The 16494-nt window shown below is 44.7% G+C and overlaps 1 pseudogene; it reads right to left on the bottom strand.

Annotated features, from left to right (window-relative positions):
- The window catches only part of LOC125099276 (uncharacterized), a 120506-nt pseudogene extending 117231 nt beyond the window's left edge, over positions 1–3275 (bottom strand).
- Between the last annotated feature and the right edge of the window lie 13219 nt (positions 3276–16494).

Genomic DNA, 16494 nt, shown 5'->3' with positions numbered 1-16494 from the left:
AAAACATTCAGAGACATTCTCTTTCACACCACCAAGGTAACTATCGATGTGTGCATCAACCCTCTGTCATGTTCCACCACCGAGACATGGCTGGAACCTTGTTTTACATACCCCCAAGCCCACATCTTCCCTTCACTTTCCTGTCATCCCTGCCTTGGCTCTGGTCCTAATGGTTTCTCTCCTAATTCCCTAGCCCACTTCCCTGCCTCCTTTCTTGTCAATTTCCATCTGCGCATCACACCCTCTACTCTAGACTGATTCCAAGATGCCAATCGATCAATAATTCCCCAGGTCATAGGGCTCCAAAGGTTCCTCATGACTTTCAACACAACGTCAACACTCTCCAGGATGGAACACAAGGCATTCCCTCATCTGGGCCCCACCTACCACTACCAGTTCAAATCCTTCCACCCATGGCCACCCCAGCTCACTGGAGAGCAGTTAACGTCAGGGCACTGTGGACCTACGTGGGTGCAACTTGGGTAGGAAACACACCATAGTTCATGCTGCCCGGTCTCTACTGCAATATTCTTCTGGGGGGAATGCCATTCTGACCTCATTACATAGATGATAAGCTCTTATCATCCTGTGTCTTTGATTCTCTTACCCTTCTAGCCTCAACTCAACAACAACAACAACAACAACAAAAATGAAGGATGGGGGAGGGAGCAAAGGATTATGGGAGAAAAGGAAACAAGGAAAGAGGGAAGGAGCAAGCAACTACAGAGCATATACTTAGATAACATCCAGACCAATAGTTCTCCCTAAATCAACTATACTCAAATTGTTTCCCCCCAAATGAAATGTGCAGTGGGTAAAAAGCTCTATACTTCCCTTGACACCGTCATCTGGCTACCTAGATGCCCTAACATAAACCAGCATCATAGCAGCAACAATAAAAATAAAGCCAATTCCAGAAGACCTACCAGTTCCTTACATATATTAACTCACGCCTGCCTCAGCACGCGGTAAGGAAGCAAACGTGTTAACTAATTTGCTCCAAGCCACAGAGCTTTCAAAAGAGGGCCGGAGTGTGAACCCCAAAACCAACGCTGCTAACTTCGGCTCCCAGTACTGCTGTGGTGCTCTTCACACATAGCAAAGTTTCTTTAGAAAGTCAGTACCAGGGGCGCCTGGGTGGCTCAGTGGGTTAAGCCTCTGCCTTCAGCTCAGGTCATGGTCTCAGGGTCCTGGGATCGAGCCCCGCATCGGGCTCTCTGCTCAGCACAGAGCCTGCTTCCCTTCCTCTCTCTCTCTGCCTGCCTCTCTGCCTACTTGTGATCTCTGTCTGTCAAATAACTAAATAGAATCTTTAAAAAAATAAAAAAAAAAGAAAGTCAGTACCACACCTGCTCGTGGGCTTATTATGGACGATGAGGGCTTTGGCCCTGAGTGGCCCTCTTAAATAGACTCTAACATTCCTTATGAAGCCCATCTGAGTGAAAAGGATATGGAGTTGGAATCAGAACACCTGATGGGATTCAGCCTCTATCTCTGTTGCTCATTAGCTGTGTGGCCTTAGGCAAATCATTTAACTGGGGCCTGCATTTCTGCCTGTAAGGAGATATTAACACCTACCCTCACAGGGACACTCCAGAGCCTAGGTGAGACAACGCCATTAAAAATATTTTTTGCAGGGGCGCCTGGGTGGCTCCGTGGGTTAAGCCTCTGCCTTCGGCTCAGGTCATGATCTCAGGGTCCTGGGATCGAGCCCCGCATCGGGCTCTCTGCTCAACAGTGAGCCTGCTTCCCCCTCTCTCTGCCTGCTTCTCTGCCTACTTGTGATCTCTCTCTCTCTCTCTCTCTGTCAAATAAATAAATAAAATCTTTAAAAAAAATATTTTTTGCAAAAGGTACTGATTTCAATTCTATCAGCTCTAGTCAGACACCAAAATAACTGCAATTAGTCTCCTGATATGAAGATCACCGGGAGCTCCCGAATTCACGAGTGTAAAATACTGCAGACCGGGGTCCTGACCTACTCCCTGGGCTGTGAATAATCAGAGCCCTGGCAGGTAACCTTTTTCTCCTCCTGGGTAAAGCTATTCCTGCTCTCAAATACTCCTGTGGAAGGGACCGGCTGAGACAATTTCAGCTTTCTCCTGGAATGAGACAAGGAGAAATCAAGGAGAAACCAAAAAGAAAGCCAGGTTTGGTCCTTTTTAAGTTCCTTTTGTCAGCCTGTCATGATTTCAGCATTTTTATCTTGTGTTTTAGGGTTGTTGTTTTTTTTCTTCTCTTTCTTTTACTATTTCTCTCTTCTTCCAATATTTGTTTGTTACAAACTTTACCCTTACTTATGGTCCCAGCTGACAGCATGGAGGAAATCTGCTTTGGGGATCTCTGAATTCCCAACCTTCCTCCTCCCGCAGTGGCTCTGTTTCTTTCTAGGTCTGCACACCCTATGGCTAACACGACCATTTGGCTGGCATGCTCTCAGCCCAAAGGACCCATATAATCATTTGTCATAAATAGTTGACATTTTTCAACCTTGTTCCCAGTGACCATGCTTTTTCTTTTTATCTATCTATCTATCTATCTATATCTATATATCTATTTGACAGAAAGAGAGACAGCTAGAGAGGGAACACAAGCAGGGGACTGGGAGAGGGAAAAGCAGACTCCCCGCTAAGCAGGGAGCACATTGTGGACTCAATCCCAGCTCCCTGGGATCATGACCTGAGCCGAAGGCAGAAACTTAACTGACTGAGCCACTCAAGTGCCCCGACCAGCCTTTTCTTCTGCTGTCCAACTGATCCATACCACAGCCTGCCTGTGCCCAGAGCTGCCGTTTGAACCCAGCTGCCCTGCCCACAACTAAAGCTCATTCTAGAATAACACACTAGCTCTGTGTTTTTGGTTCGAGAAATATTCATTCAATCACAAGGATTTAGTAACCCAGCACTATGCATGGCCCTGGGGACACTCTAAGAGGCAAGAGGGATACAGAATACACTCAGAGGTATGGACAAAGAAGAGGAGGCCACCAAAGCAGCTGCTGCATCTGCATGACAGAGTTTTCTGGAAGGCTGTGGCACTAACGAGTATGTGAGCATGCTAACTCACAGTGTTTATTACAGACTCTATCCTGTGTGAGAGCACCAAAAAGAGCCGCCAGGTCCTGCTGCTAATGGCGAATCTTCCAGATCTAGCTCCCTGCTTGGCACCTGGAAGGCAAACTAAAAATATCAATTAACTAATGCTTCTGTAGACACAGTTACACTTGAATCTCTAAGAGCACGAGTCCCATGTATTTCATAGTTCATTTGTTTACGTAGCAACCAACATTTACTAAACATATACTATGTGCAAAGAGATGCTGTGGGAAACAAATAGAGATGTAAGACATACGTGACACCCAAGTCTCGACACTCGCAGATAGAAATAACTTCACAGAGGATGTCTGAAGCCTGCATCTAGCCATGCAAAAAAAAAAAAAAAAAAAAGCCTTTTTTTATAAAGATTGTATTTATTTATTTGACAGAGAGATCACAAGTAGGCAAAGAGGCAGGCAGAGAGAGAGAGAGGAAAGCAGGCTCCCTGCCGAGCAGAGAGCCTGTTGTGGGGCTCGATCCCAGGACCCCGAGATCATGACCTGAGCAAAGGCAGAGGCTTAACCCACTAAGCCACCCATGCACCCCTCAAATTATTTTTAAAGGTAGATGAATACACACACACACACACACACACACACACACACACACACACACGATCTGATTCAGGCAAGTGTTACAGAAACAGCCAAAACTGGTGCTTACACTGATAACCAAAGAGATAGATGAGAGGTGAGCAGACTCAGGCCTGTGGGCCCCATGTGGCCCACCGCCTGTTTTAGCAACTTTTATTGGAACACAGTCATTTCTGTCTTGTCTCTGGCTGCTTCTGAGCTACGACACCACACCTGAGTTGTTGCAGAGGAGACCAAACGGCCTGCCAGGCCACAGATATTTATCAGCTGGTTCCTTTCTTTGCTGGCCCCTGAGATAGATGACTGAAAAGAGCGAGAGATGACATCCATCCATCCATCCAGATAGGCACAGGTATCTATAATCCAGAAAGTTGATTCAAGAATGCGCTCATTATCCTTCCCTGCTAGACTAAAGTTCCCAGCGTCCTACCACCTTGTGAGCAGCGTGTATGAGCAGGCTATCTCTCAGGCTTTATCACATGGTGCAGGGAGAGAACAATGATGAGACCATTCTCTTAGATCTTATCACATTACCAGAGCTAATGCAGGTTCAGCTTTATTCAAAACAATCCCTTCACTGACACTGGTTGAATCACCTCTGCCTTTTTCTCTAAGACCGCCGTCAGACCCGACAGGCAGGACACTGCAAGGACAGACTGCTGAAGACAGAAGTCTTGGAAAACTGCTGGCCATCCAATGGAAGCACGGTTCCATTAGTCTCTCATCTCCAAGAACAAAACCAGCCTTTGCAGTTTTGTCTGAAATACAAGAGATCTCAATTGCTGTTTACTGAACCTTAAACCTTGACAAAGTAGCTTACTTTCAGGTCCTGAACTAGCTTCAGATTTATCCTTTCCTTAAGGAACTACAAAAGAGAGGGAGCTGTGGGCACCACATCCCTTTTGTTATGTTAGAATTAGGGGTTAGGGGACGCCTGGGTGGCTCAGTTGGTTAAGCAGCTGCCTTCGGCTCAGGTCATGATCCCAGCGTCCTGAGATTGAGTCCCACATCGGGCTCCTTGCTCCTCAGGGAACCTGCTTCTCCCTCTGCCTCTGCCTGCCATTCTGTCTGCCTGTGCTCGCTCTCTCTCCCCTCTCTCTCTCTGACAAATAAATAAATAAAATCTTAAAAAAAAAAAGAATTAGGGGTTAGCTCAGAAGGAAATGCTTTTCAAGCCTTCCTACAGATGCCTCTGGAAAACAGTGGTTGACAACGCCCTTAGAGCAGGATATGTTTTAAAATGGTTTCTGTAAAAACTATTTAATAAGTGTTCTATAAGAATAGGGAGGAGGGCACCTGGGTGGCTCAGTGGGTTAAGCCGCTGCCTCCGGCTCAGGTCATGATCTCAGGGTCCTGGGATCGAGTCCTGCATCAGGTTCTCTGCTCAGCGGGGAGCCTGCTTCCCTCTCTCTCTCTCTCTGCCTGCCTCTCTGCCTGCTTGTGATCTCTGCCTGTCTAAATACATAAATAAATAAATAAATAAATAAATAAATATAAAAATAAATAAATAAATAAATGTCTTTAGAAAAAAAAAAAAAAAGAATAGGGAGGAGTGCCCCATCCATGAAAGCTCAAAACACTGAGTTAAAAAATGTTAAACATGGGCGCCTGGGTGGCTCAGTGGGTTAAGCTGCTGCCTCTCTGCCTGCTTGTGATGTCTCTGTCAAAAATAAATAAATAAATAAAATAAAAAAAAATTTTAAACATAATTGCTTTCCAGCAGGACTTCTCAGAGCCTTTAACCTGCACATTATGAATCTCCAGGAGGAAATTCAAAGGAAAGAGGAAATGCAGGGTTTCCAAAACCTAACTTGATATAAGAAAGCCATTACGGGTCTAATTTTCCTTGGAAGGTGGCTTGGGAAATGTGGTCTTTAGATTACAAAAAATGGGACACCTGGGTGGCTCAGTTGTTTAAGCAGTTGCCTTAGGCTCAGGTCATGATCCCAGGGTCCTGGGATGGAGCCCCACATAGTAGGGCTCCCTGCTCAGTGGGAATCTGCTTCTCCCCCTCCCTTTGCCCCTCCACCCCCCTGGCTCCTGCTCTCTCTCTCTCATACAAATAAAATCTTTAAAAAATAATAGATTACAAAAAATTTCCTAATGAAGTATTTTACATACTCTCTTAAAAAGCATTTACTCCTTAAAAATTGTTATGTTTGGGGCACCTGGGTGACTCAGCTGGTTGAGCAACTGCGTTGGGCTCAGATCATGATCCCAGAGTCCAGGGATCCAGTCCCACATCAGGCTCCCTGCTCAGTGGGGAGTCTGCTTCTCCCTCTGACCTCTCCCCTCTCATGCTCTCTCTCTCTCAAATAAATAAATATAATCTTAAAAAAAAAAAGGTTATGTTTGCCATTCTGCACATCTGAGGAGCAAAGAGTAACTAATGTGCATGTTAACTCCTACATTATGACTCAGTACCGAGGGGGACGGTTTCTGTGGAAGCAGGCTCTGCAAACCTCGGCCTCACAAACTGGCCCTATCAGACTGTACGCCACATACAACGGGCAACTTCCAGAAAAGAATTTCCCTGGGCCCCAGTACTACAAGCCAGGAGCTGTTTTACAAGACACTGTAGTTAATCTTCAGACCGGCCCTGTGATGTAATGATTTATTATTTCCATTTTGCAGATGAGGAGATTGGGAGCCTGTAAACACCTTTCTCAACTACAAAATAGCCAGCAGGGAACCCATGTCTGTCTGCTTCCATTTATCCTCAAGCCTCAATGCCACAGGCGCTTGAACAATGAGTGCCAAGAGGACTTTTGGTGATGACGTTAAATGATCTCTATCTGTGCTATCCACCAGCTCTCCTACCCCAGCCACTAGCCACAGGACACGACTGAGCCCCTGAAATGTGGCTAGTAGGGCTGAGAAACCAGATGTTTTCTTTTAATTAGCTGAAATGTGAATTGCCACAGGGCTCCCGTGGCTACCATGCTGGAGACTCTTTTCTCTACACATCTATGGCATTCCTTTCTTTCCTTTTTTTTTTTTTAAGATTTTATTTATTTATTTGACAGAAAGAGATCACAAGTAGGCAGAGAGGCAGGCATAGAGAGAAGAGGAAGCAGGCTCCCTGCTGAGCAGAGAGCACGATGTGGGGCTCGATCCCAGAACCCGGGGATCATGACCTGAGCCGAAGGCAGAGGCTTTAACCCACTGAGCCACCCAGGTGCCCCTGGCATTCCTTTCTTAAGTACAAAGGCTATTAGACTCAGTTTTACAGAAACACCAAACTCCTCTCCCTAAAAATTTCCTGGTTTACCTTCTGTTACTAATCAAGGGGCCAACAGATCCCAGCAGGTTAGAGGAAAGCTGGCGGTGGGGGAGTGGACAGTAGGCATAGGAAGAGAAAGCAAGAACTGTGGAGAAACAGAGCACAAGCTAAAGGAACACAGCAAGCTGGGGGCACTTCTTGTTGGGCCAAAGCACCTGAAGCATTTTAATAAGCTATCAGGTGAGTAGGCAAAGGCACAGCAAAAACAGAAGCAGCCAGAAGTCTGGGGTCATTCAGAACATACAATGCACGGGCTCTCAGCCACCATGTTAGGCTGCCCTTACTCTGCTTGCTGTCCACTGAAGAACACAGAAGTTTGGATGCTCAAAACATTAGAAGCAGGTTTTAGCAAAATCCATTTAACCGAGCATCTCCATGCTGAACAAGCCAGGTAAGTGATGTCTAACTGCGTCATGAACCACTTTCGAGAGTGAGGGGCCAGATTTTCTGGGGTCCTTGGGGAAGGTATGTCTTTTTTTCCTCTCCCCAACTTTTCATGTTAACCTTCGATACAGATTCCAGGATACCACAGTTTGTCCCAGGGGGGAAGAAACACACTTAGAGTTGTTAACTTTGTATTCTGATCATTTGCGTGGCTGATGGCAAAACAAATTATTGATTGCTCTTTGACTTCACAATTTTAACATTTCATCAGCTGAGATATTACGCTAATTATAGAAATGCATGCTAGCACAGAGGTTAAAAATATGAGCTATGAAATCACACCGCCTGGTTCAAACACTGATTCTGCCACTTCACACGTACGTGACCTTGACTTGTGCTCTCTACTTTGGTTTCCTCATCTATGAAATGGAATTAAGATTAGAATCTACCAGGGCACCTGGGTGGCTCAGTGGTTTAAAGCCTCTGCCTTCAGCTCAGGTCGTGTTCCCAGGGTCCTGGGATCGAGCCCCGCATCGGGCTCTCTGCTCAGCGGGGAGCCTGCTTCCTCCTCTCTCTCTGTGCCTGCCTCTCTGCCTACTGTGATCTCTATCTGTCAAATAAATAAATAAAATATTAAAAAAAAAGATTAGAATCTACGTCTTAGGGATGGTCTAACTACTCACAGAGAACCAGATTGTAAACACTCGTTATGAAGTCAAGGACCCAGCTCCTCCGATGACCTTGAAAAAGTCATTAGTCTGTAAAAAGTCTGTAGGATTTTTAATCTACAGAATGACAATAAATAATATCTCCTTCACATGTGTATCTTAAAGAGGGTTCACTTGAGATAATGTAAATAAACATGCTTTCTGCAATAAAATGAGAACTGTTCATCTTATTTTCATACTCCAAATCTTTTTCTGGGGTCAAAAAGGAACTATGGGGGTGCCTGGGTGGCTCAGTCGGTTAAGCTTCTGCCTTCAGCTCCGGTCATGATCCCAGGGTCCTGGGATCGAGTCCCATATCGGGCTCTCTGCTCAGCAGGGAGCCTGCTTCCCCCTCCCTCTCTCTGCCTCTCTGCTACTTGTGATCTCTGTCTCTCTCTGTCAAATAAAATATTTAAAAAAAAGGAACTACGTATTCAATAGAAATAAGACATTAGAATTGGAAGGATCCTTAAAAATCATTTCGCCCAATCCCCCAATCCAATGTGGCAATCCTCTGTAGTACCCTTTTCTCTCAAGTTTTTGAGCCTACGAAATGAGAAAGGGAGCGCCTTATCTCACATAAGCCATTTCACACTTAGACATTTCTTGAGCCAAAACTTGCTTTTTCTAACCTCCACTCATTTGATGACAAACAGTAGAATTCTAATTCCCACTCCACACAGCAGTTTTTAAAATGTTGGAAGACAGTGACTATGCTCCACACTTCCCCCAGACACCCATCCCTGCCAACAAACACATGTCTTGAAGTATATATATCTCAGACTGCTTCTAGTACTTTTCGAATTCTTTGAGGGACAATCTTTTTCTCTTTCTTTCTTTCTCTCCTTTTTTCTTTCTCTTCTTTTTTGACTACTCAGCATTCTTCCTCCAGACACACTCCAGTCTGATCGGTCCCCAGGCCACTGACATTCATAGAGCTGGTGGCACATCCACGCCGTCACTGCCTGGCACGAGAGGCAGGTGTGTGTCTTCATGTACTTGAACTTCTGGCAGGTCCTCCAGAAGGCAGGGACAAGAACCAAGACCAAATTCTTCTTTAGCTACTAAATTCTTCAGTAAATCCACCCCAGGATAGAAAAGACATCTTGGGCAGCTTCCTGGAGACTTGTATGAACTTAAATCATCCCCCTCCCCCATCTCCTTCATAAGAACAGACGGATACTCACCACATGCTATTTTGCTTTGATATTAATGCTTTGCGTCTAAGGGCAACAGTGTGCATTTAGTCCTAAATTTTACCATGTTTGACTCAATCAACCCTTCTTGTGTGTGAAGATCAGTTTTTAATTTTGGCTTTCTGGTTGCTGTGTCACCTGCCCACCAGGCAGGCATAATTAATCCACTTTCTCCCACCACATGGCCCCTCCCCCCAGAGGACACTACTTACAGGGTGAGCGACCTCCATGTGATCGTCCAAGCTCAGCAGAGATACTAGATATTTAAATATTAGTTCAGTCAACGTTGTTGAGTGTTTGAGCCAGGCCCACAGGCAGGGGAAGGAAATGCAGAGAGAAAGAGACAACAGTCCATGTATTTGGGGACAACTGAGGGGTCTTCCACAGGCTACCAACATGGACACGAAGAACTCAAATGTGGGGCCTGGGGCTGAGGCTATGGAGCATAATGACGACAGCCATCCATGTGATGGAGACCGTCGAGGGAGGCCTGAGAAAGGGGAGGGCAACAGACCAGAACCTTGACCAATGAGAAGGAGCTCAGTGGGCAGGGCTGGGGACCAGGGAGACAAGACAAACCTGCAGGCAATGGGTTTTTAAATGATGCAAGTGACAGAACTATTTTTTGTTTAGGGATATTCTTCTCCCTTCTGGAAACTCTGCTGAGTTTCAGTCCATAATCTAACTGTCCCCTCACAATCCTCTCCTCAACCACAAGTGGCTTGTTTCACTGCTGTCTTTTCTACTGGGACTTTATAATAAAAGGTATTTCTTTTCTATGGGAAAACGTAAAGCAAGACCATGCCCCGTTTACAAGTTGGGGGTGAACTGCTACCCCATCTGCTATAGTCAGACCCATGGAGGTGCAGTCCTGGGCTTGGGGACCGGCCACACAGAGGCCTTTCAGAACTTTCTGGGTTTTGTCCCACTCCTTGCGGGGTGCCCACTCTGCTTTCGTTTTCTATGTGGCCCTTTATATCCTTTGAACATGGACTGTGAAGCTGGGTTTGGGTTCTGAGTGTGTGCTTGTCCAATACGGAAGTCCTTCAGCAGAAGAAATGCTCTCCAACTCCTGGTGGCACTTTTGTTGATAAACAGGCTTGTCACGGTTTTGCCCTCGAATTCAGTCTCTAGTTTCTGCCTGAAATGATGAATGGTTGCGGGAGCCAGAGCTGAGGAATTCTCCCCCCACCTTCTCTTCTACTGGAGGTCCCCCGGCTCCCAGCACCATCGTCCCAGCCACACAGAACCAAAAGGCTGTGCAATGAAGAGCGACAGGTTTGTAGTTCACGGGTGCTCTTCCTCTGTGGGGAACGGGGAGAGTGTTGTGGATGGGGACTGCATCTCACTCTGTTTGGTTTCCTCAGCACCGTGCAGAGTCTCAAGCATACACCAGGTGCCTAATATTAATAAATATCAAATAAGAGAATAACAGGATGAATGGACGGATGGCACAGTTTCCTGATCTCAAAAGGAGATTGCTCTAATTAAATAAAATTTTAATAGTAACTCCGACCTGAGATTCTAGGCTTCTACCATTTTCTAAAATAAATGAGGGCACTGACAGGCATATTTACTTGAATACCATGTATATGCTTGAAAAGGCAGGCCAGATGTGAGAATCCCAGTAACCTGTGGCGTACAGAGGACCCAGATGCTTCTCATCAGCTCACCGATGTTTCAAGCACAGTGCTAAATGCTAGAATCCCATCTATATAACCTAGAACATCAAAGCTCACAGGCCCGCATTTTATGGATAGGGACAGTCAGGCTGAGGGAAGTGCCATGATTTGTGCAAGGTCACACAGCTGTACGCTGGACTGAATTTATTGCTGCTTACTCATGAAAGTGGATCATTCACATTTAAGGCAGAAAACTGAGAGGCATCAGCCTGAGCCAGAATAGACCTCATGGATTTAATGAACTCTAGGGTTTCTGTCTTGTAATAAAGACCCAGCGAGTCTATGACACGGGGAGCCGGAGCTGAACTGAAAGAGATCACTGCTCTAAGGCCAATAGTGCTAGTTTATAATGCCAGTCCTACTTTCCCAGTGCTCTGGGTCCTCAACAACCACAGGGCTGCCTACGCCCCCAGCACTGACTGAACCCAGCTTACTGGTAGTTTCCAGTGGACTAGGAGATAAGAGGGCCTTTGGAATGATCATTACATGTCTTCCGAACTTCAGATGGAGCTAGCGTTTCACAGCTCCAAGGGCTCATCCCTATGAGGGCTCACCTCCCAGTATCAACTGCTGGTGATCTGCAACACTGTTATTGAGCGTCTGCAGGTTTGTGCACGAAATGAACAGTGCACTTTATTTTTCAGGTGAACTTTTAACACCCGAGGTGGAAAGAATGAAAAACTAGTGGGCTTTCGACCTGTGAAGCTCTTCTATCTAGACACTGCAACCCACCCCTGCCAGACCTCCTCCCCTACACCTACAGTGGTGGCTGGGCACAAAGGAGGCACTTATTTCAAATAGCTAAAGGAACAAAGGTTATGGAAGGTCATCTGGCCTGCCCATGAACTCCCCCTGGAGGTACCAAACTAGAGGTTTTTGCCCACTTCACAACAAACTTACACAAAACACTGCATAAAGTAAGATGATGTGGGGACTTCAAGCCAGTACCTGTCTTTTTCTTTTTCTTTTTCCTTTTCCCTATCACTTTCCTTATCCCTTTCCTTTCCTTTTCTTTTCAAAACAAGTCACCAAGAGTGTTTTCCCTGTTGTCTCTAGTTAACAGTAACACCTTACACTGGTCCACCGGGAGACTTCCCAAGTGCGAGCCCTACATTATCTCATGGAGCCTGGGCTGTTTATTTGAGACACTTCTCCTCCCATGAATCCACCGCATTACCATTTCGTAATGCTGAAGAAAGAGAAACAATCATAGCTCGTGCCCATCTAGGCACATTACACAATTCATACACGGCGCAATCACGAAATGGGATTTATTCAGTCTGCGGCACTGACACTGACGTGGCTCAAACCTAATTTTCTAGAGGATAGCACAATTCTCATTGATTTGGGGAGATGTATTCACATTGTATTGCTATTCAGACTAGCTCCTCCAGAGCCCAGGCAAAAACAACCTCAAAACATTAAAACACCAGAGAGGACAGTACAAGCTCTCTCTTCTTTCTTAAAAGCACTGGAATGACCTCACCGCAACACAGGCCACATTCTGACATGATAGGAAATCACATAGCATGGCCCTACCATAAGGTGCTGAATAATCAGAAATGTATAAAAGGATTCCATTATCAGCCTCAAATAATTTACCTCTCCGCTCAGGTGCAAAAATTTGGCATTTCATACAGACTAAAGTGAAATCTCCCTTAGAAACTACTGAATTTACTGTACGTGGCTTAAGGGCCTAAGCAATTTCACCACAGCTATATAAGGGTCCCGTTTCAGATAAATTTTTATCTGTGTTTGTTTCTGTGTTTCCCTGCACAATCTCTAAAATGTAATGCGAAGTTTATCCATACAGTTGCCAAATATCGATCGGGTGTCGTGTTGCAAAATACTCTTCTTATATGGAAAAGACATGGGTGAAAAGGTTCTTGCCTTTTCACAAGGAGCTTACAGCCTCGAAGGCAAAAGTAAGACACAAAAAATATCCACTCTAATATATAGTATTATTGGTGAAAAGTACAGTAAGAACAGAGAAGGACAGAGCCTAGCATAAGGGAACCCAGGAGGACTTTTGAGAGGGGGGGAAAGCATGTGTATAACTGCGTACTAGACACTAGTCATTACGTATTACTATAGATGAACAAAAAGTGTCCGTCTGCATAAAAATCAGAGAGTTATTGTGGGCAGGGATTTTAGGGAACATTCATCCAAACCCTTCTTTCTCAGTCAAGAAAAGGTAGGTTCAGAGAAGTCAAGTAAGTAGTTCAAGGACACACAGGTCTTCTGACTAACCTGATAGAAGATCCCACATGTTCCTACAGGATGTTGAGGCTCCCCGATGCACAGCCTGTCAGAGCTCCCTTTCTTTTACCTGCCTGCTGGTAACTCGGTTCAGCACAAGTGATGCAGCCAAGATGAGCACAGAGTTTCACCAAGCCTGTGCTCCATGTTTTAGGTTCTTTCTAAGTACAGACAGTTTGTCTCTCATTCCATCTGGAATAAAATAGCACCGAAAAGCAAGCGGTGTTCATGACATTGCCTGCATCATTATATAGCAATGACTGACGAGGTAAAAGTTGATAATACATTAAGGGGACACGGTATCTGGATTGAGCTCCCCACTACCACTCCTGCAAGAGTGAACATGAAGTAAAAATATATAGACATATAGAAAAGACCCCTAATTTCACAGTACAGTAGATGTTAGAACAAGAAATGAACTTATATGTAGGAGGTCAATCTCTTCTTATGGTCAGGGAATATTAATTTGCTGATATGCTTTATGCTGGAGAGTTTAAAGGAAAATTGGCATAAATGGTACTACCAAATTTCAGCCTCTCTTACGAGGCCGAGCAAGAACAGTAAAAAGAAACTGTTTGAGCCACCATATTTTATTACACAAAGGGCTGAATCAGAAAATTGAAACTTTAATAAATTTTCTACATGAATTTTGCTGATGAAATAACTAGCTTCATGCTTTTATGAAGATCTGAAGATCTGAAGATCTGAAACCTTTAAGTTGGGAGCCCTTTTGTGGTTGTAGATTTCATGCAATTTGTTTGATTTGGTGAAAGGGGAAGGACAAAACAACACAAAACAAAAAACAAAACAAAACAAAAAAGGAAGCAAGATAAAGGAGGGAAGGAGAGAGGACAGGGCAGGAAATGCATAGTTTGGGCATAAAAGGAGCCAAGGACTGGTCCCAAAAGGAAACATTTAAAATTACAACAGAAAGCTCTTATTTTGTTTCCAAGGTTCAAAATAATTCACTAAAAGGAGGACAATCTTCGCTCTACTGCAAAGTAACTGTGGTAGGCATTATAGACCAGAAGGAGCAAGAATCCAGGGTGAACTTCCTTGAAAAGCTAAGCCTCTGAGGCATGGAAGACAAGTCGACAGGGCCCTAGAGAAACTCTCAATCTTTAGAGGAATCGAGAGAAACAGACATGGAGCTGAACAACATAGGACATAATGAAGTATGGTGTTTAATAGAGTCTGAGGCTCCAGAAGCCTGAGAACGATACACATGCCTGGGAAAGGCAGGCACAGGGAGGCATCAAACTTGGCTGAGTCTATGCTGAATGACTCATGTATTTTTGTTTTTAAAAAAGGACAATGTCAGTCCGTTCTCCAACCCCCTTCCTCCCAGCCACATTAACTTATGGCTACTGGAATCAAGACTTCTCTCTCCACTGAAACATTTGGAGCAGTCAAATGTATACAGAACAATATCTGACCTCACTCCTATGAACCCGTGGAGAGCAAAGAGAAAATATGGAGTGATATCAGGGTAACCAAGTGATCAGCTTCTCCTTCCCGTAATTTTGCCTTAAAATGACACCCTTTTTTACATCAACCTAAATTAGTATGACATGTATTATCTTCACCCCAGAAAATACAATGAAACATGTTGACAGAATGTGGGAAAGAGGAGAAAGGTACCCCAATAAGCAAGGAGAGAGGAAAAATTTGAAATTTTATCCACACCAGTATCCTAGGCGTAACTTCCGGAGAGAAACGAGTATCTCCTCTAGCTCCTAAAATATAAATAATATTTGAATGGGGAAAATACGACTGGGAGTGGGTTTATGAAAGAGTTAATAACATAAAGAATTCCGGAGGGGCGCCTGGGTGGCTCAGTGGGTTAAGCCTCTGCCTTCAGCTCAGGTCATGGTCTCGGGGTCCTGGGATCCAACCCCACATCAGGCTCTCTGTTCAGTGGGATGCCTGTTTCCACCACCCCCCCACCGCCTGCCTCTCTGCCTACTTGTGATCTCTCTCTCTGTCAAATAAATGAATAAAATCTTTAAAAAAAAAAAAAGAATTCCGGAGAAAGACACAGAGAGACAGCAACAGAGAGAAAAGGATAGCAAACAGCAAATAATCATCATCCCTTGGGCCACAGGTAGACGTCTGTCCTGCTGTCCCCATTCTTGCAGATATGTTACTATGTCTATGCATAATGGTGATTCCTCAAATAAAAAAATGCTTGTCTTTCACATGATCAACACAATATACTTGAGGAATGTAAGTCAAGGTGGGGAGGTGAGAAGAATACCAACATAGGTACAGGAGACTTGGATCTCTATTCGCGCTCAGCTTGATGACCCAAAATGCCTTTTCATTTTCCTAGACTGGTGGCTGCTGGAGGTAGCAGCAACATTCACTGACCTGAGATGTGCCTGGAAAGCCAAACCACACCGTAGCTACTGGCCAAAATTTGGCCCTCAGGTGGCCAGATGACTATGCCTGGCCCGAAATGCCAGACCAGTGTATCAGGAGCCAGACTGGCCCCAGGTCATGTTACTCAGACGAAACAGAGTGTCTAACCAGTGAAATTCTTTGCTTCACCACACACTCCAAAACTAGAGACATCTTTCAAAGACCCTGCCACTGGAACAAGGTGACTGACTGTTACGGGGTTTGATCAAGTCCTTGGAGCTCCATTCCACTGGGCCACTCGGGCAAAGGGCATCCCCCGCTCTGTCCTTCTGTGAAGGAGGGGGGGTTCTGTTCTGGACATCAAATGAGAGCATGCAAGGCAACTAATAATTTTTTTTTTTTTTTTTGGGCGGGTGGACTCTTAAGCGGGTTCCATACCCAGTACTGAGCCTGATGCAGGACTCGATCTCACAATGCTGAGATCATGACCTGAACTGAAATCAAGAGTCCTGTGCTTAACCAACTGAGGTAGGCAGGTGCCCCAGGCACCTAACACTTTGGAAGCAGTCAGTGAGCACCATTTTTTCTCCTCCCTTCCTAATCCCCCACCATCCAGAGCAAGAAATACAGGTGGGATATGATGAAAACTAACACCTAATTAGAAAATATAGTTTTTAGAGATGGCATTTATAATAGCAACTACAGAAACATAAAGCACCCAGAAATAAATCTAATAAGAGTGCATAACTTTATGAAGAAAATTGCAATCTGTATTGAAAGACATTAGGAACAAAAAATGGAGAGAGGTAGCATGTTTATGGCTGGAAGGACTCAGTATCATAATGATATCATCTCCCCGAATTAGACTATAAATTCAATGTAACTCCAATCAAATCTCAAGAGTATTTTTGTGTAACTTTGAAAGTATGAAATG

The sequence above is a fragment of the Lutra lutra genome, chromosome 4 (assembly GCF_902655055.1).
Source record: "Lutra lutra chromosome 4, mLutLut1.2, whole genome shotgun sequence".
Taxonomy (NCBI): domain Eukaryota; kingdom Metazoa; phylum Chordata; class Mammalia; order Carnivora; family Mustelidae; genus Lutra; species Lutra lutra.
This window is presented reverse-complemented; position numbering and strand designations above follow the sequence as displayed.